Genomic DNA, 20940 nt, shown 5'->3' with positions numbered 1-20940 from the left:
TATAACAACCGGTGTGACTCGAGAAAAGGAGTTTAAATGTAAGTCACCAGTAGTCACATACGGATGTGAGAGTTGGACCATAAAAAAGGCTGAGCCCCAAAGAATCAATGCTTTCAAACTACAGTGCTGGAGAGGACTCTTGAGAAACCCTTGGACTGCAAGGAGATCAAACCAGTCAATCCTAAAGGGAATCAACCCTGTATATTCACTGGAAGGACTGAGGCTGAAGCTGAAACTCCAATACTTTGGCCACCTGATTCGAAGAGCCGACTCATTGGAAAAGACCCTGATGCTGGGAAAGATTGAGGGCACAAAGGGAAGGGGGTGACAGAAGATGAGATGGTTGGATGGCATCATCAATTCAATGGACATGAGTTTGAGCAAGCTCCAGGAAATAGTGAAGGACAGGGAAGCCTGGCATGCTACATTCCGTGGGGTCAGTTGGACACAACTGAGCAACTGAACAACAACAACAAAATCCCATAAAATAACTAGGATTAAGCACCTGTGATCTGCCTAGCATTTTCTCCATGCATCGTCTCGTTTAATCACCAGTAAGCCTTTGCTCCCTGCACAGACTGAGTGGCCTCATCTCTCAGCTCTTGGTGGACTGGTGGGTGTCAGGATCCCTGGGCCTGAGGCCACAGCCTGTCCGCCACAGTGTAGCCATCTGCCTTTCCCATCCATCCCCTCTGGATGGCAGTGGAGCCCTCAAGGAGGAGCCCCGGCGTCAGTCAGGCTTGAAGCTGCCCCAGCCCTCTGCCCAGTACCCACGCCACAGACCCGAGGGCCGAGTCCAGCCAAGCACCACCTCGCCTCCAGAGTGGGGAGAGAAGCCTGGACAGATCCTCCCTCAGAGCCCGCTTCACTCAGGACTCCTCTGGGGAACACCTGAAGGTGAGTGGGAAACCAAGGCCTGGGGAGCGGGATGCCTGGAGCGGGCGTGGGATCCACATGCTGTTCCTGAGGTAGCCTCACCCCCAGAACCCAGTCAGAAACAACCCAGTAAGTCCCAGGAGAGGCATCAGCCGAACTGAGTGCCACTGCCTCTAAGACCTAATAAGTCATGTCTGTCTCCACCTGAAAATACAATCTGGCTTCAAAACCAGCCCACGGGCCTATGCAAAGTGCAGCAGCAGGGAATCAGCTCTGCCCTCAAAACCAAAATCACGCTGACGAGTGGGCACAGCCCTTGCAGGCAGGCCCTGCAGAGGTCCTATCGGGCACACCAATGTCCCCAGTATGAGCCCTGATGGTTATATCAGAACACGCCTCACCCCCTCGAGTTAAAACTGTCACATCTCTGCTGCTCTCACCTTCTTAAGGCACTTTTTAAAAAATCTGTATTGAATTGGCTACCGTATCATTTCTGTTTTATGTTTTGGTTTTTTGGCCACAAGGCTTGTGGGAACATGGGGCTTCCCTGGTGGCTCAGAGGATAAAGTATCTGCCTGCAATGCGGGAAACCTGGGTTCGATCCCTGGGTTGAGAAGATCCCCTGGAGAAGGAAATGGCAACCCACTTCAGTATTCTTGCCTGGAGAATCCCATGGACAGAGAAGCCTGGTGGGCTACAGTCCACTGGGTCCCAAAGAGTCAGCACAAATGAGCGACCTCACTTTCTTCTTTCTTTCTTTCTTTCTTTCTTTCTTTCTTGTGGGAGCAAACCCAAACTCCTGCATTGGAAGGTGAAGTCTTAACCACCGGATGGCCAAGGAAGTCCCCACCTTCTTAAAGCACCTTAAAGCAGATTCTCCCACAGTGGGCAGGCTGTGGGCTCAGGCCCAGGGATCCCAATACCAGGCAGACCACCAAAACACAGTGGAAAGGGACCACGATGTCCCCTCCCGTGACAATTACTTCCCATCCAGCAGCCCGTGAGCTCCAAACTCTTTACCAGAGAGTGTGAAGAATCAGGTCTCAGAATCTGGAAATCTGGACACACCCCCACATCCCCCCACCTTCTGACTTCAGGCCACAAGGACAGGTGAGAGTACATCACAACGCGATTGGACCGCCAGGAATCAGAAGTGATAAGACCACCCGGGCAGCTTTTGTTTTTCCCATGATGTGGCTTTTCTTGATCAATGAAGCACTCTGGTGAAACCATCTTTAGAAATCTTTGCTATTTGCCTGCATCAATTATTACATCAGTTATAAACATATCATGCTTACTTCAGGTCACTCCAAGGCAAGTTCTAATCCCTCCCCTCTAGCCAACTGCCCTACCAAGTCCCCCTGTGCGGGTATTCAGGTGCCACTGGGCAGGAACCTCTCAAATCTCCCATTGTGACATCCCAACTTGTCCCCATAACATGCTGAGGTTGTAGATCCTTGAGCAGAATGAGCACCATGATGAACCAAGAGATTCCAAGAGAAGTGTCTGGAGACATGGAAAAGCAGAAAAGTCCGCTGGAAGGCAGAAGCAGTGATGGGGACGTGGAAGGGAGGAGAGTGAGAGACACGACTGAGGAGGAAGGGCCAATGGGGTTAGAGGGGCCAGGGGCCAGCAGGGGCCCCGAGGTGCGCAGAGTCTGACAGAGAGGAGGACATGGCAGGGGTGGGGGCTGCTGGTGTTTAGCGATTCAGTTAAACGACCCGCAATGCCTGCAGGAGTGGAATCAGGAAGCACCTATTTTGGTCTCAGATCATGTACAGTTTTGTTTTTGTTTGGCTTGGCGGGGTGGGTAGGAGATTTATGGGAATGAGAGCATGAGAAACCACTGTTCCTTCTAGAGAGAAGCAGAGATGGGGACGAGGGGAAACAATGCTTGGGTTTCACTGTTAAAACCCCATTGGCTGTGGGGCAAGCATCGCCGAGGCTGGCATGCTGGACAACCTGCTTGGCCCCTTAAAAGGTAAGTTCAGCTAAGAAGGTCTTTCCTCCTGGGAGAAATTTTAGAATAAGTGGAGTAGGTCGCCTGCCACACACAAACACAATGAGATGAACTCCTATAAAGCGGCTGACGTTTGTTGGGTAACTAGATACAGAAAATATCCCAGTAAAATAATGTTTTACCATGAGGAAACAGCCCAGACAGATGAACGGCAGGGCTGGACTGCAATAGGGTCTCCTGGTCCCTGCACTAGAGTCTGGGGTCCATTCCTGTTCTGCGTCAGTACTGTGTTAACTCTTTCACTCTGAAAAGGGCCAGATGTGGACCATTGATTATTTGGTCCACTACCTCCGGGAAGGAAGAGTCTGGATGCAGAGTCAGCAAGTCCTGTCCTTAGTCGCCGTGAGAGCCTAGAGGGAGACTGGGTCTGAGTGGAGGCAACTCTGGGTTTGAGGACCCAGGGGGCTCTGTGTCAGGGCTGAGAAGGGAGTCCCCCCTCTTCAGGGATGCAGTTTGAACTTCTCTCTTTGCATCTGTAGTCGGTGAGTCACCTGAATGCCGGCTCACCCAGCGGTCTCCTCCCAACAACCTCCTGGCTCACTTCTGAACACCTGGCCACCGCTGTCGCTGTGGGGACCACAGGCAGCCAAGGGCATCTGTGCCCTCCCCACCATCCACGCACACTCATTCACACACTGAGCACACACTCAGTGTCCACAGGCTCCCAAGGCCTCAGAGTTTTGGGGAGCTGGCCTGGGCCGGCGGTGCCTGCCTGTGGTCACTGCTGTTTGCCAGTCGGGATACACAGCTGAGGAGGAGGGAGAAGGCACAAGGAGGCTGGTGTGGTTTACGGTCACAGGGACAGGGCCATAGACCGGGGACAGGGTCCCGTCGAGGCCTCATTTTTCTTCCTGGCAGCTGGGCAGTCAGCTCCCTGTCCTCACATCCCTGATGAGAGGAGGGGTGTAGCAAGACTGGTGCATCCTTTCCAGACAGGAGAAAACCAGTGATTCCTCCCCAAACAGTCGACTGGGCCCAGAGCTGAGGGTCAGGCCCAACATTCTGTGCCAGGACCTCCCCTACTGCCTGTCAAGGCCACAAGGCTTGCCACACTTGGTCCCTCTGCTCACGTCTGAAGACACTCATCTTGGCGTCCAGGCCGTGCGCCATTGTGGGCAGCCTCCCAGCAGCAGGATGGGGCAGATCTGAGTTCTCCACGTGCACCCCTGTGCTGTAACCCCAGCAATATGGAGAGAGAGGTCTGAGAGCGAATGGACCTTCAACAATGTTATGAGCCCCCTACTAAAATGCGTGTGAATTGTCAGAGTCACCATGAAAGCTGGGTTTTGGGCACCCCCGGCCAGTTCTGTTATTATCCCCAATAAACAGTGGAGAAAACTGAGGCCCAGAGAGGTGAACTATTCTGGCTCAGGTCACAGGGTTAGGCAGAGCTGAGATTTGACCCCAGGTGCTTGGAAAGGCAGTGATTCCCCACTGATGCCCCAGCACAGTCACTACACTGTCTCAGACCCAAAGAGGCATCTCCACATGACCTCCAGAACCCACACCTCTGTCCAGTGGCCCCAGTGTGGGGAGCAGGACCGGGGGAAGTTTACTGTCACTGCTTTGTCTTAGCGAGCTCAGCTGCTCAAACACCACACCCAGACCGAGTGGCTGATAAACAACAAAGTCTATTTCTTACAGTTCTGGGGGCTGAAGGCCAAGATCAAGGTGTGGCCAGGATTTGCGTCTGGTGAGGACCTGCCTCCTGGTTCATAGAGAGTGTCTTCTCGGTACGTCCTCACCTGGAGAGCACTCTTTAGGGTCTCTTTATAAGGAGGCTAATCCCATCCTCAGGGCTCCACCCCCGCCATGACCTCATCAACACCCAAAGGCCCCACCTCCTAACACTGTCACCTTGGAGGTTAGTGCTTCAATATATGAATTTGGTGGGGGACAAGCATTCAGTCTGAAGTACCCTTCCTTTCCTTTCTGGGGCCTTTCTTTGTGACCCCACCAGGCCTCTCTGTCCATGGGATTCTCTAGGCAAGAATACTGGAGAGGGTTGTCAGTCCCTTCCCCAGGGCATTTTCCCAACCCAGGGATCAAACTCACATCTCCTGCATTGACAGGTAGAATCTTTACCGCTGAGCCACCAGGGAATCCCTTTGATTTGGGTACATAAAAACATTTGTGGTAAACTCAAAATGGACAAGTTTTGGGGAAACGCTGGGGGACTGATGTGGGTATAGAAGGAAGCTGACGTCCACTGTACCAGACTGATCATTCCTCAGTAAGTGACTGGTGATTTTTAACACATATAACTTCTGTGACTGCCAAGCAGACCCACTGGAGTCTCACATCCTCAGAGTTTTGTTAGCACTCTTGCCATTAATTGACACATTTGTGGGCCTCCACATTCTTCAGTTCTGCTCACCATGCAGGAGCCCCAGGTGACCAGGGTCTTTATCCCAGTCACCTTAGCATCACCAAAGAGAAGCAGCATCTCAGCAAATCTCCTGTCCACCTGGTCCCACCCTTCTGGACTCCCCAGACTCTGCTAAACCAGCAAGCTGGAGGAACTGTGGGGTTGGGGGGAAAGCGTTGTAGTATCAGCTTGGTGTGGCTGATCCATGCCCTCGGGTGTACAAGTTGCATGTGTGTATCTGTGCATACGTGTCCAGCACCTTTCCTGGAAGGCCACAGCTCTGCCATGAGGAATGGGTGACTCATCGCCCCGCATCAGCCCTCACCAGCTCACAGGCCTGTCTGGAGCCGCCCAGAGCCTGGCTCTCATGGTGAAGGCTGTTTGGCTCACTGAAGGGCCATTCCCTGGGCCCTGCCCTCAACCATCTGTTTGGCTTTGGGCCACTGAGAAGAGAAACCTGCTGTCTCTCTGGGTAATTCCCTCTCTCTTCAGCTTCTCAAGTAAACATTCCAGAAGGGGAATCAGTCAGGTCTCCAGATAACAACAAAAAGAGAAAACAGTCCTGTAAACCTTCTCATCCAGCTCACCAATCCCCCGTCTCCTCCGCAGTTCCCCCACCTCCGGCTCTGCAGTTAACCTCCCTGTCCTCCTTCCTCTCCTCCTGGCATTTCCTGACTGTTACTCATCATTCACTCAACACTTCAGGAACACACTGCGTGCTAGATTTTATGTCTGGCCCCGAGGATACAAGGAGGGATCAGGCAGCACCCTTGCCCCGAAGGTAAAAACCGAGATCAGCCAGGAGAAAAAGCTTGCTCCATGTGTTGTATGTGTGTGTTGGGAGGAGGAAGAAGAGAAACTGAGTCCTGGACCACTTCCCCTTGCGGGTGAGCAGTTCAGAGAGGAAAGTCTTCACCGCTTCGGGTCATCCTCAGAAACCAGAAGGCAGGGCTGCTGTGGGTATCTGCATTCCCAAAGAGTTGTGCCCTGTGGACCATGGGTAGTGACTCCTTTTCCTGACCCCGCACCCCTGGTCCCCAGGAAATACTCTCTTCAGCGTAGAATCAAAGACATGGCCTCTGTAGTTGGTCATGCACAACCAGACGGGGTAAAGATGGTGAAAGCAGGTCAGGATGGGCCTGGAAAGATCTAATGCCTCTGGGCAGAAGCAGGGGGAAAAAAAGCGCAGGTCTGGAGGCATCCTGAACCCAGTCTCCCTTCATCCTTATTAAAGTCTGCGAGCCCAGCCATCTCATGGGGTGACCTGTACAGTCAAGAAGCAGAAACAAGGCCTGTGTTCACAATCCCCTTGGACCCACTGGCCAGGATGCAATGTTCCTCCCATGCAGGTCAGGTCTGGGCCATCAATATGATCTGTCTGCTGGTGCTTTTTGTTTGTTCGATGGTAGGGGGAGGGGAGGTAGCCTGGAAACAATCAAAAGGACTGTTGACCTTTCACAGTTAAGATCCTAAGCGCCCAACACCCAACGTGTGAACAGGCGGTGGAGGGTCCAGTGAGCCAGGGATAGGCAGACCCTAACCCCAGCCCCACTGACCAGGGAACAAATGCAGACAAACAAGCAATCCGTGACATCCTTGAAATGCATGTGGCAGGCTGAGGTCTCCAGTCCCAGCAGAGAGGCGGTGGGAGGCTGGGAGTGCCTTTCATCATTTCCAGGTCCCCCACCCAGAAGGTGCCTCTTCAGTGGCCCCTTCAGCAACCCCGAGACAGCACCTGAGATCTGTTAGGTTCTGGACTCCGCCTCCCTCACCCCTGCAAGCGGGATGAACGAGGACAAACGAGGTTGGAAGCTATACGGGGGGTGGTTAGGACCACACGGTCTGCTCCATCCTAGAGCTCCAGGTGGACAGCCCACCCTGAACTTTGGGATGCTTTGTAGCTGGAGGGGATGGACATGAGGCCCCAGACAATCGGAGCTGCGATGGCGTCCCTGAGGATGCCCATCCAGTCTGTGCCAGGGCCAGGAGCCACTGGGCTCACCCAGCCCAGGGAGCCACGTGGGGCGGGGAAGGGGACCAGAAACCTCCATGGTCTTTAGGAGGATCGCAGGTGAATCCATCAACCCCAAAACTTCTGCTTGTGATTATAGAGCAGAGGGCAGTGTATTGTGGCTTAGGGATTGCTTTGTGGTGCTTTTTCAGGAAATCAAGGTCTGCCAGGAACCTGGGCGTGTTGAGGTCCACCCCCTGCCCTTGACAGTCATGGAATCATCCTGAAATCTGCCATGCCCGGCCCGCCCTAAACTCCATGTTTTGGTTGGATTTGCTTTGCCCTGTCTCATCACTAACCCTGTGGCTTTCAAAGCCCTCCTCCCTGCCAGAGGTCCCTTGGTCCCCACAGAGGCGTGCTTCTCAGAGCCAGAATAGACAGTGGGAGTTAGAAAAGAGGAGGGTTGAAAGGCACCAGCTCCCAGGAGTCCCTGTAGGGTCTACACCCCCACACACACACCTGCATTTCAGATACACGCCACGGCTGCCTGCAGCCCATCCTGCCCTAGCTGCTGGAACTCCACGAGTATCTTCAGGTGAGAAATGGAGTATTTCCTGCCATGGTAGTAAACAAGGAGGTCACAGTCAGACCTCCCATGTGAGTGCGTCAGCCCCAAGGATAATCAGGAAAGAGAAGAATACCTGCCATCTGCCAGCCATCAGATTACAGCCACACCCCCCGGTGAGCCCCAAGGAAGCTCAGGATGTGAAAACACAAGATACTGGCCCCAGATTGCTGAGATGCATACGAAAGGAATGGTTTCAGCAAGCCCAGACTCTAGCATCTCTCCATACACAGAAAAGCACTAAATTCCTTAACTTGGGATATCTGTGCATGCTAAGTCTCTTCAGTCTTGTCCGACTCTTTGCGACCCTATGGACTGTTGCCCACCAGGCTCCTCTGTCCATGGGATTCTGCAGGCAAGAATACTGCAGTGGGTTGCCATTTCCTTCTCCAGGGTAATCTTCCTGACCCAGGGATCAAACCCACATCACTTAAGTCTATCTGCATTGGCAGGTGGGTTCTTTACCACTAGCACCACCTGGGATATCTGGTTTTCTTTAATGAACAATAATATTTTGATGTTCAGACTACCTGCCCTTTGTTGCAAAACTTCAGCATAACCTAGCTTCCCCCTTGCCTCCTCAGAGCAGTTCTCTCAGGGTCCCTTGAGATGATACCACCCGGACTTAAGTCCTAAAGCTTCCCACTGAATGAATAAATAACTCACAACTTCTAGGTTGTGAATATTTTTTAAGTAGGCAGGAGCAAAGGGAACCAGACGCTGCTGCTACCAGGGAGGACATCATGTTCTTATGTCTGCCTCAGACCACAGCCCCGGGACCACACACATGGAGACACTGATTTCTTCTTTCCCCCACCCGTCCCCAGTATGGGTACCTCTTGCCCCCATGGCCTGGGAAGAAAGGAGAAGGCACAGCCCACACTCATGGGTGTGGCCTTTGGTTGCCTTGGATACAGGTTCTTCTTTCCCTGCATCCACAGAGGATGAAGGGCTGAGATGTCACAGCTCTCAGACTTCATAGTCACCACTCAGATGCAATCAGGACCTTCCTATAACAACCCCACTTGAGATATGGGATCTTCATGAAGCCCACAACTAATTCATCACAACTGAGACTCAAATAGGAGCCTGATTAGCAGTCGGTTTTCATTCTTCTTTAGGTATCTTAGCTCTTGTTTTTCTTTTACTCCCATTCTTTCTTTTTCCCTAACATCTCTGGGAGAGTTGGCAAGTAGTCTTCTCTGAACTCAGTATGGGGCAGAGACCCAGGCCCCAGGTCCCCCCAGAGGCCCGGGGGGAGGGGCAATGACATCATGTCTGCAGAGGCCCCCAGCCCCTTGGAAGGTGATCCCGCTGTAATTTCTTGGAAAAGCCTGCTCCTTCCCGCAGTTTCTGCTCACACCAGCTCAGGTTACCTCCTCTGGCCGCCACTCACAGGAGCTCTCTGCTCTTGCCAAGTTTCCATTTGCATGCCCTCCCACCCTCTCCTCTCCTCTCAAGACCAGGTGCCCGTCTGACCACAGCAGCCTGAATTTAAACTCGTGTGGTCTCCACCAGCTATTTAACCCTTCAGATCTCTCTAATGCAAGGTGTTTGGGGGAGGGAATATATTTCACTTTGTCGTTTCATTTTGATGCATTCCCTCACTCTGGGTACTGAAGTCTGGGGAGGGAGGAATCTGGGGAGTGGGTTTTCTCAGTAGGAGATGCTCACCTGTTGGAAACACAGTCATTTATGCTTGGAGGGTGCTCAGCCAGCTCCCTGGCTTTTGTGTGATGACTCCCCCTGCCCCTGCCATGAGTTTCTTTTCAGTGCCTGGGGGGAGGCAGGTGGGGAGGCCCTGTCCCTCCGTAAACAGCTCCACCTGGGACACCATGAATCTAGGTTCTGGTTCTGCTTCTCTTATTGACTTTCTTGGGGAGGGACAGACAGAAACTCTCCCTCATCCCATGTTCTGATCCTCTCGTCTCTGGGATGGCCTTTGCTGTCTGGCATCCACAGTTTTCCGTGGGGACACGGGATGGATGCTTAAGTGGAGGCAGAGGCTGAAGGAGTTTACAAGCCAGATGGGCGTGTGAGCTCTGAGTTCGCTAAAAACAAGGTAGGGGAACTTCCCTAGTGGTCCAGTTGTTAAGACTCTCTGCCCACAATGCAGGGGGCCCAGGTTCAATCCCTGGACAGGCAGCTAGATCCTACATGCTGCAACTAAGGGTTCACATGCTGCAGCTACGAAAAATATTAAAATATTTTTTAAAAATAAGTATTAAAAATAAAAGCAGAGGAGGCATGGGCTGACCGTCCTTCCATGCTGGAAGGTGGGCCAGGGTGGGCCCTCCCGGAAGGGGTTTCAAGGGCACAGGATCAGAGGAGGCGGCCGTGGAGGCCGGACCCTGGCCGGCCCCATCAGATCCCACCGGCCCGCAGTGCTTCCCAGGGCGTGGGGGCACCGGCATCTCCTCTTCCCGGCAAGAAAGATATCTGACCGGAGGCGGCGAGCTCTCCGAGCTAGGTAGTGGGTCCCCGCCCAGGCTCCTGCCCCGCTCCTGCGGTTTGGCAGCGAGGCCTCTTCAGCTCCTGCAGAGAGCCGGGCAGGTGCGCGCCTAACGCGGAGACGCGCGGGCGGGCGGGCGCGGGCACCAGCTGTCCACGCGGACGTCCCCACCCCGCGCTGTGCGGAAAAGAGGGCCTCGAGCCTCACCAATCGTAGCAGCAGCAGCAGCAGGCTGACCGCCCGGGTCAGTCCCGAGTGAATGCTCGGGGCTTCCCCGGCGCACCCCCTGCGCCAGCGGCAGAGGCGCTTCGGTGACCAGACTCGGAGACCCGAGGGCCTCCTGGAGGAGGTGAGCAGGGAGGGGAGGAAAGGGGAGGGGAGAGGAGAGGAGGGGCCGGGCCCCCTCCCAGGGAAGGGGGACTGCTGAGCTGCACCGGGCCTGCGGCGGAAACACGTGGAAAGAGCTCGCAGGAAACTTAGGAGCCAGTCGCTCTGAGAGGCCCGGGTTGGCGGGGGTCGCCCAGCGGGTAGATGAGAGCAGGTCTGACCACAGCCCGCTTCCTCCAGACCCCTGTGGAAGGAGGTTGCCCTTCCCTGCGCCCCATCCAACACCTCTCACCACCCCCCACTTCCCCACGACAGAGGGCTTTCTAGAGCCTCGCCCCGCCCCGCCCAGCCAAGCAGAGCCCTCAGCCCACACGTGGGAGCCTTGTCACTTGGCTGTTTTATGTGGTTTGGAAGGGAATCTGCTTCTGGGTTTTGAGGCCAAGATAACTTTTTTTTTTAAGTTCCCCCCTTTTCTCTTTGGTGGGCTTGTTATGACTGATTTCAGAGCCTGGCTTACTGAGCAGGGAGAGGAGGGTGCAGGCTGTGGGGGTGGCAGGGTCCTGATAAGGGGTCCCTGCCCTGCAGAGGTTGGAGGTTGGGCACCCCTCAGGGGGCAGGCCTGCACCCCAAGGCAGGAGGAGGGTCAGCAGGCTCACCCCACCTGGCCGGGGCTGGGTTTGGGAGATGGAGGGGGTAATGGAGGCAGCCCTCGGGTGCACAGTGCTCTGTGATTGTGTAGATCGCTCTCTGGTGTGGACTCTCACCCGCTGGGGCAATCAAGGGGCAATCAAGAATTTGGGCTCTGGCCTCCAAGGCCCACCAGGAAGAGAAAAGCCAGAGGAGTGCCCTCAGCCAGCCTGGAGAGGCCGCTGGTGGCAGCCCAGCTGGCCCAGGCAGGCGCAGGGGGTGGAGAGCGTGAGGAAGTTAAGGGGCGCCCAGCGTGCGAGGCAACCATCACATTCCAGAGTGACTGCGGCCCCAGACTAAACATGAGATGGAAAAGCCTGGCCCTGAAAAATGGCTATTTTTACATCCCCTTCCCAAAATTCCAAGGTGCTGAGATACAATTTAAAACAAAAAGAAACCCAAAAAGAGATAGAGGAAAAAAATACCCACTATGAAAATTATTCTTTCTTTCAACATTTCTAATGCTGATTTTGGGGCCCCACCCAGACCTACAGAACCCACCGCAGGCCTGGAACCCTGCATTTTCAATCTGCACCCAGCTGACTTCTGCATACCACTTTTGCTCATTGTGGGGACTGTGCCAGCCACCAGGCTAGGGGCTGAGGACGCTGGGTGTTCAGATACAGGAAAATTTCCAGTGCTGTGGAGACGCTTCCCACAAAAAGCAACGACTCAGCACCCCTCATCGCAGTGGGGTCTAGGCAGAGCCAGTGAGAGCTCTTCTTGGGAGGGTCTGGGGTTGCTTCTGCACCCCTAGAAGCAACACTTCCTCCAGGCCTCGGAGGAAGAAGGCAGAGGTTCTGGTCTCCAGGTGTGGGCTGCCCCGGGGCCATGATCTGAGCCGACCCAGCATCCAAACCTTTCTCAGCAGAAGTCAGAGGTCACTGGGACACTCCAGACAGGCCAGCGGCCTCTTTCTTATAGCCAGTGAATGAGAACCAGAGAGGGAAAATGACTTGGCCCAGGTCGCCCAGCCAAGGAAACAGCAGAGCAGAAATAGGAAACTAGCTTTGGGGCCCACGGCTGTTTGTGCAGCTAAGCTTTGGCCCGGCTATACTTCCCACAGAAGTAAAACCCAAGGGCAGAACTGATCTCAGGCATCCTCACAGTCCACCCTGAGTGTTTCAGTAAGGAGCCCAAGGCCATGGGGAAGGTGACATTCCTGCCCCCGGGGCCACACAGCCCAGCTGGAACTGAGTTGCCTTCAGTGCCCCCCCAGAATTACAGGGGTCGCTGAGGGTGGCAGGGAGAGAGCAGCTTTCTCGATGAATACCCATCTGCCGCCCAGGCCTGGCACAGCTCAACAAACCTGGACCGGGCCTGGGCAGCCCATCAGCAGGCTGGACCATCAGCTCCCCCTTGTGGCCAAATGTCAGAATGCCAGGCTGGGGACCCTCCACCTGGGATTGGCCCTGATGGCACCTTTCACCCCACAGGTGAGGCTTAGGGGTCTCTGTGTATGAAGGCTCCACCAGTGGCTGGCCAGAATTTTGGGGTGAATGCTTAGCTCATCCTGAAAGCGGCAGACATGCAGAGGACCCCAAGCTTAAGGGAGATTCCTGCTGAGGTTAAAAAGCTGGCTCAGGGGTCTCCCCTAGTTCTGGCCTCAGCACTTCCCCCAGAGCAGCCCCCCGGTAGCCCACCCAGGGGCTAAATCCCCAGCCAACCTTTCCAGGCAGAGACACTGTGGTGCTCGGCCCCTGGTGCTCCTAAGGGTCTGTGAAAACATTTCAGCTCAAAAGTTCTAAAATTCGAAGGAAAAAATGAACATAATAATGACAAATGTATGAAAATGAATCCAGCTGTATTATAGTCCTCTGTGCCAATACAGCCATGAAATGTAATTTTTTTGTGTGTTTTTTTTTAAATGGAGGAGGAGATCATGAATGCTAAAGTCCCTCGGGCCCAGGACAATCACCATTTCACCTGGAGGCCCTTGCCTCCAGAGAGTTCTTATTAAGGCAAAAAAATAAAAAAAATTATTTCCAGAGAAGAAACACGATGAGGCTATCCTTGTTTGTTTACATGGAGTGGATTGGCTCGTCTGTGCTCTGAGATGGATAGACAACCTTGAACAAGTGGTTTAACCTCTCAGAAACATCACTCATCTGAAAAGCAGAGAAGAAAGGAATACATTCCCAATACAGCTCCTATGACACATAGAAATGGGAGCTTAATAATAATGCCACAGACTGGATGTTTGTGGCCCCCTCCAAAAAGTCCTGTGTTGATGCCCTAATCCTCACTGTGATGGTTGTGGAGGTGGGGCTTTGGGGAGAAGAATAAGGTGAGATGAGGCCATGAGAGGCGTGGGGTTAGTGTCCTTACAAAAAGGAAGAGGGGGCTTCCCTGGTGGCTTAGTGGTAAAAAAAAATCCACCTGCCAATGCAGGAGACACAGGTTCGATCCCTAATCCAGGAAGATCCCTGGAAAAGGAAATGGTAACCCACTCCAGTATTCTTGCCTGGGAAATCCCATGGGAGAGGAGCCTGGAAGGGTTGCAAAAGAGTCAGATACAACTGAGCGACTAAACAATAACAGTCAGCAAGAAGGAAGAGACCAGAGCTGCCTCTGTCCACCCCACGAGGACCCACGAAGAAGGCCACCGTCTGCAGGCCGGGAAGCGGGCTCTCACCAGGGCCAGGTCTGCTGCCCCGATCTAGGCCTTCCAGCCCCCAGGACAGTGAGAAATGACCCCGGCCTGCACTATAGTGTCGTGTCGTGCTGTGATAGCCCAAGCTGGTGGAGACGAATTACCTCCATTGTAATTCTTTGCAGGCCTGTGTACCCCGTGGGAGGAGAAACAGACTCGTTTGCAGGGGAGAGAGGACCGGCCTTAGAGGGAGTCACAGAAGGTCCGAAGGGTCTACTCTGTGCTCTTCTGGGAGCCAGCCCATCACTGACCACCAGCGTGGTGGGACTGGCCACTGATGTGGAAGCCACTGGCCTTATCACTGGTTTTTACTGACTCTCTGACTTGAGGACAGGGCACTGCAGCCTTTTTCACTCTCCAGGCACTGTGGGCAGGTCGTGAGGCCAGGCTGCTTTGCCAGGACACCCTGACCAGTGTTGGTTTGAAGATCGGAAACCCTGAAGAGTGGCAAAATGTGGGAGACAGCTGGCATGGTCTGCGAGTTTAGGAACTGTATGCAGTACAGGACCACCTTGACCACGGCCCCTTTGTTTCTCAAATCTTTCCTCCCTGGCATCCTTTCTTTTCAACTTTCTGTGATACTGGGGTTGGCAGATTATGGTCCATGAGCCAAATCTGGCCTCATCCGTTTTTGTAAAGTAAGTTTTATTGGAACACAGCCATGCAGTTCATCTGTGGCCAACCTTGCCCTGTAATGATAAAGTAAAGTAGTTGTGACAGAGACCGTACATTCCAAAAAGCTGAAAATGTTTACAGTCTTTGCAGAAAAAGTTTACCAACCTCTGCTCTAAACCACAGGCAGTACCTCTCTACCCCCAGACTTACCATGTAAAAATAATGAATCCTCTTGTGTTGAAGACATGGGGTCAGCTTTTTGCTACTCATAGTCTAATTGATGCAATAATACTTACACTTGTACATAGAGTTTTCACAGCTATGGGAACATAGAATAGCAACTTTGGGGAGATTAAGAAAAAAAGCACATCCCAAATTCTCTTTAGAAGAAGGAGCACAGTGATCAAATTGGACATAGTCCTACATAACTCCAGGAGGCTCTGTTCACACCATAGAAGAGTTGTGCAGTACACAGCCTGGGCAGCTGTCCATGGCAGCCCTGTAGCCCTGCCTTCATCTATTCATTCAGTCACTATGTGTGGATTATCTCTGTGCCAGATACTGAGGAAGGTATGGCCCCTGATCTTTAGAGTCTCACATAATAGAGGAAATAAACTGAGTATTGACATGTTTAGGACAGAATTATATCCCCCTCCCCCCCGCCCCCAGTTCATGTTGAATGTATAACTCCCATGTTACTGTATTGGGAGATAAGTAGGCTTTAGGGTAAGTGTCCTAGAGAGGCAAACACAGTTCAGCAAGTAGCTTAGCTCCCAGCCTAGGGGACAAAGATGTGCCAGGCCACCTGGCAAGCTCCTTCCCTATGTTCAGGTGGGTGCATCCAGCCCTGAGACTCTCCTTGACTGATGTGCTGTTTGAGAAGCAGGAACAGACCCAGGAGATGTGAATTCCGTTACTCGGATTTCTTCTCTTTGGTCTGCATCAGAAAGCCCTCTTTGATCCATGATGTAGACCAAAGAGAAGAAATCCGAGTAACGGAATTCACATCTCCTGGGTCTGTTCCTGCTTCTCCAGGGTAGACCAAAGAGAAGAAATCCGAGTAACGGAATTCACATCTCCTGGATCTGTTCCTGCTTCTCCAGGCTCACTTAGGCCACGGGCCTGAACTGTTCCAGGCAAAGCATGTTGGTCTTTAAGCTTCCATCTTCCTTTGAGTGTTTGATTTCCAGAGAATATGTTATTTCAGAAAAGAGTGTTTTCTTTGCCTTGGCTCAGACGGGGACTCTTTCTGCCTCCTCTCCCATCTCCCTGCCCCTTAAGTATTGGCGTGAGGCCACGTCCGAGCAAGCGTGGCCTCTGCTCTGTCCAGTGGCCGGTCCTCCTACACATCCAGTGTCCTCTGGGTCCAGGACTGAGTATTGGGTTAGGTTGTCCCAAAGGAGGACAAGAGAGCAAGGACTTAACATGTGGCTCCAAGAGAGACACAGACAAGCCTCAGCCCTCGTTGCAGAGAGGTCCTTACCTGCTCCTGTGGCACCTGCACGGCAGTGGCCCAGGGCACCGGTCCAAGCTGTAGACCAGGGGGCATCTTCTCGGCCAGCAGGACTGGGGCAGCCTCTGGAAGGAGGTTGGGTTTGGCACACTTTATCCCCAAACCTGTGGAGGGTCTCATTCACGTGTCAGCTGGTCTTGTGGGGACATTGCAGGGGGAACCAAGTCCTAAGTTGAGTGAAGGGGGCAGTCAGCCAGCTCCATCTAATGATCCCTTCAGTGTATGTGTGTGAGAGAGAGAGAGAGAATGACCACTCTTTTCCCAGGAACTCAGGCCTAAATTCACAAGACCACCACCCAGACTTAATCCAGTCAATCCCTTAATATCTAGTCAGTCTCTCAGTCCAGTTGATTTTACCTCTGAGCTGTGGGCATGACCTTCACCACTTTCTCCCTTGCGGCCACCTCCCCTTCCCTTTCCCCTGCTCTGAGAAACTCTAAAGGGCCCTGGACCTCACACCTGCAGCCTCTGCTGTCCGTCTGTCTGTCTCCTAGCTCCCACCCGATTATCCCCCAACTAAAGTCCCTCAAAGGGTCCCCTCTGCCTCCAGAGTAAACCTCCCCCATCTTTACTCCTTTATTCTGCTCTTTTCAGAGGAGAAAATGGCAACACACCCTCTCCTTTACCTCCTGAAGCTGCTCAAGGGCAGAACTCTACCAGGGGCCTGGATTCGCTTGGAAATATTAAAAAAAAAAAAAAAAAAAACACCAAAGGAAACCCAATCCATAGTGGCCTGCCCTGGTTCACTGGTAAGACAGAGATTTATCTATGTCTCTAGCTCTCTTCCGGTCATCCATCACCTCCTTCAGCCGTCGGAACATCCCGAGGAAAGTAGTGATTCACTCTGGGCTGTGATTAGAACCATCTGTCAGAACAGAGTTCAGGTCGTTACCGTGTTCACTGCTGCAGTTCAGGCACTGGGCTGCAGCTGGAAGTCGATGCTGACAGCAGCAGGGAGAAACACAGCACTTTCTTTGTGGCCAGGAACCTTCAAAGCAAGATTCCCAGGACCCCAGCCCCAGAAGCCTGGCTCCCTACGACACCCCCAGGAAGCACGATGGGAAATGACCTCGGCCATGCTGAGCGTCTCAAGGCTCCATGCGTCTCCCTAAAAGACTACACGTTGAGGGTGATTTCACTGAACTGGGCCTCGAAACTAAAGTTTGAGAGCCTGGTGGAGAGGAAACCGCAGCTGGCAGAGCAGTGGTCCCCAGTGTGGGTCTTCCCGACACCCCCTCCAGCAGCCGCTGTGTCCCTCGGAACACATGGAAATGCAGGTTCATGGGCCCCAGCCCAGAACCACTGAATCAGGTTTTCTTCACGGAGGAGGCCCAGCAGTCTGTTTTAACAAGCGCCACAGGTGACTCTGTTTCAGGCAAAAGTTTGGGAACTACTGGAAGAGAAGCCAAGGAAAGTCCCATGTCCACCTGCATCTCCTCCTAGGGAAATCAGGGTGTGGGCCTGGATGCTTCAGATCCATCTACCCCAACCCTGGAAATCCCAGCCTGGCTGCCTTCCTACCCTACCCCTGTCGGAAGACAGTGCTTAGTAGGTAGCAGAGTTTGCTACGGGTTTTAATGAGTGCCAGATTTTAAGCCGCATTCTTGCTTGGCAAATGGTGGGTCCTGGGTTCATGTTCAGTAGACACCACCATCCACCATGTTGAATCACGACGGTCACATTTGCAAAATACTCCTTTCTTGTGTTAGTGAAGGTTCTCCTGGGAAACAGGCCCAGTGGGATATGCTTTCCCATGAATATAGAGAGGGGAGGATTTATCACATGGGACTCATTCCGTCATGGAGGCGGAAAGTCCCTCTGTCCACCTGTAGCCTCGAGACCTGGGCACCTGCAGGCCTGGGGACGGGAGGAAGCCATAGTGCTGGTCCCAGTCTGAGGCAGGAGAACGCCCACATCCAGCTCGGTGGTCAGGCAGAGAGCAGACCCCCCTCCTCCCCATCTTTGTTCTCTTCAAGCCTTGAGGGACTGGATGGTGCCCCCACATTGATGAGGGCGGCCTTCTTTATTCAGTCTGCTGACTCAGATGCTCATCTCTTGCAAGGGGACCCTTAGAGACACCCCAGAATAATGTTTTACTTGCTACCTGGGCATCCCCTGGCCCAGCCAAGTTGACCCATAAAATTAACCATCACTCACTTCATAGCATCCCTTCCTCCCATCCCACCTAGAGGCATCCTGTCCCTGAATGTTACTCCAGGTAGTAATCAAGCTCTTGTTGTTTTTCAGTCGCTAAGTCATGTCCGTCTCTTTGCGACCCCATGGACTGCAGCACACCAAGCTTCCCTGTCCTTCACCATCTCCTGGAGCTTGCTCAAATGCATGTGCATTGAGTCAATGATGCCATCCAACCATTTTATCCTCTGTCATCCCCTTCTCCTCCCACCTTCAATCTTTCCCAGCATCAGGGTCTTTTCTAATGAGTCAGTTCTTCACATCAGGTGGCCAAAGTATTGGAGCTTCAGCTTCAGTATCAGTCCTTCCAATGTATTCAGGACTGACTTCCTTTAAGACTGACTGGTTTGATCTTCTTGCAGTCCAAGGGACTCTCAAGAGTCTTCTCCAGCACCACAGTTCAAAAGCATCAGTTGTTCAGGGCTCAGCCCTCTTTATGTTCCAACTCTCACATCCATACGTGACTACTGGAAAAACCATAGCTTTGACTAGATGGACCTTCGTTGGCAAAGTAGTGTCTCTGCTTTTTAATATGCTGTCTAGGTTTGTCATAGCTTTTCTTCCAAGGAGTAAGCATCTTTTAATTTCATGGCTGCAGTCACCATCTACAGTGGTTTTGGAGCCCAGGAAAATAAACCAAATTCTGCTGAGCCAAATTTCCAACATCCCTTTCACCCCTGAATTGTTTTTTTCATCCAACGTGTGCCTGATAAGTTAACATTCATTTTCCTCTCTCTCATTATTCATTTTATCTCTCTCTCTCTCTCCTCCCATTTTTGGTGTCATACTGGTGTCATTTCTGTGATGCATGGAAATCCTAGAAGCACACCTGTGACAACGTGAAGGTTTAAAGTCATGTCAGTAGAACAACCCACATTACAAACTTCTAAAACCAAAGGTGCCTTGGGCATCTCAGTCAAAGTTTCCTCCTCCTGCTTTCCCTCAAGTTCAATATAAACGAAAAACCTGTCTTTTCTAAAAAAATAATTTTATTTATGTGTTTATTTTTGGCTGCACTGGGTCTTTGTTGTTGTGTTCCGGCTTTTCTCTAGTTGCGGCGAGCAGGGGCTCCTCTCTAGTTGTGGGGCTTCTCGTAGCTGTGGCTTCTCTCGTTTCAGAGCGTGGGCTCTAGGACACCGGGGCTCCGCGCCTGCAGCGCCCGGGCTCTAGAGCACAGGCTCAGCAGTTGTGGTGCACAGGCTTAGGTGCTGTGCGCCATGTGGGATCTTCCCGGACCGGGGATTGAACCCGTGTCTCCTGCATTAGCAGGCGGATTCTTTACTGCTGAGCCAGTAGGGAAGCCCCAGACTGTCTTTGAGATCATGTTTAGAATCGAGTGGATTCACATCCTTCACAATCCAGCCTTCAGGTCCATCATGCCTCCATTCAGGGGTGGTGACCCCTCCCCAAGCAGGGTCCCCACATCCCTGAGCCAAGCCTATGTGTGTGCGGTCAGCTGGCTGCCTGGCTTTGGGTTTTAGTCCTTTGTGACCCAGGCTGGCCCTCACAGGATGCTGCAACCATCATCACAAAGCAATTGATTAAACAGATTACATGTTTCTAGAACACAAAGGAATGTGTTTTTGTAGGCTGATTTGGGAACTCGTTACCTTTGTTTCCGTGAAGAAGTGTGTTCAAGTAAGAAGCCAAGTCCCCTGTCTCAGGTCACAGTTCCCTTGTGATTAGAAACGTCCTTCAGCTTTATCAAGTCTCCCAGATTGGGCAGCCCTTACTTTAGAGGCATGTGAGCTGCTCCTGGGGCCGCCTTCCAGGTGAGGCCCCCGGTTACAGGTGTGGGGGTGTGTCCTCCAGCCTTGCAGGTAACATTGCTCTGATCCGTTCTGTACGTGTCAGAAACAACATCCTGCTCTCGGCCTGTCCCGAGAGGTCTGACCAGTCTCCCTGGGAAGAGGCCACAGAGGCAGCTGGTAGAACTGGTGACCCCGATGGGCAGGACCCGGTACCCCGTGTTTCCCACTGGCTCCCCTCCACACCCCTCCTCCAGCCGCTCACTGTGCTGCCCTTAGCCCCTGCTCAGTCGGCTCTTAAACAGAACTGAATCCTATTTTCCGCTGTATACACTCAGCTTTTGGGGGAGGCATGTGGCTTGTGAAATCTTAGTTCTCCAACCAGAGATTGAACCTGGGCCTTCCACAGTGAGAAAGTAGAGTCCTTACCACTGGACCAGCAGGGAATCCCCACTCTGTGCTTTTTTTAAAAAAAAAAGAAGCAAAGGACCCCTCCGACTCTCCAAAAGAAAGAGTGAAATAAAAGACTAATGATTAGACTCTTTGAAGGTAGCCTGTGATGATTTTCCCCCCATGGCTCAGTTAATTTCAATTTTTAAAATCACTCACATGTGTTCTGTATGGTGACTCATAGGCAGAAGTTCTGGCTCCCTTCTCCCAGTTTGGCCCTTTGTAAAAGTCTCCTCCAGGCCTTTGGAAGCAGTAAGCACAAGAAATGTTTATAGTGAGTGCTTTACACGTGTAAAATCCCACGGGGTTAAACTTCACTCTGGTTTCTGTGTTTGGGAGAAGTGTAGGAAATGAAACAAAAGAGAAGCTGTATCAGTCAGTCTTTGGCATATTCACACTTGCTCCAGAAGAGTGCTGCCAATACTACAGGTCCTTATAAAGCTTGGTAAACTCCACAGCACC

Source organism: Dama dama, chromosome 23 (genome assembly GCF_033118175.1).
Source record: "Dama dama isolate Ldn47 chromosome 23, ASM3311817v1, whole genome shotgun sequence".
Taxonomy (NCBI): Eukaryota; Metazoa; Chordata; class Mammalia; order Artiodactyla; family Cervidae; genus Dama; species Dama dama.
The sequence above is the reverse complement of the archived record's forward strand: the minus strand, read 5'-3'. Positions refer to the sequence as shown.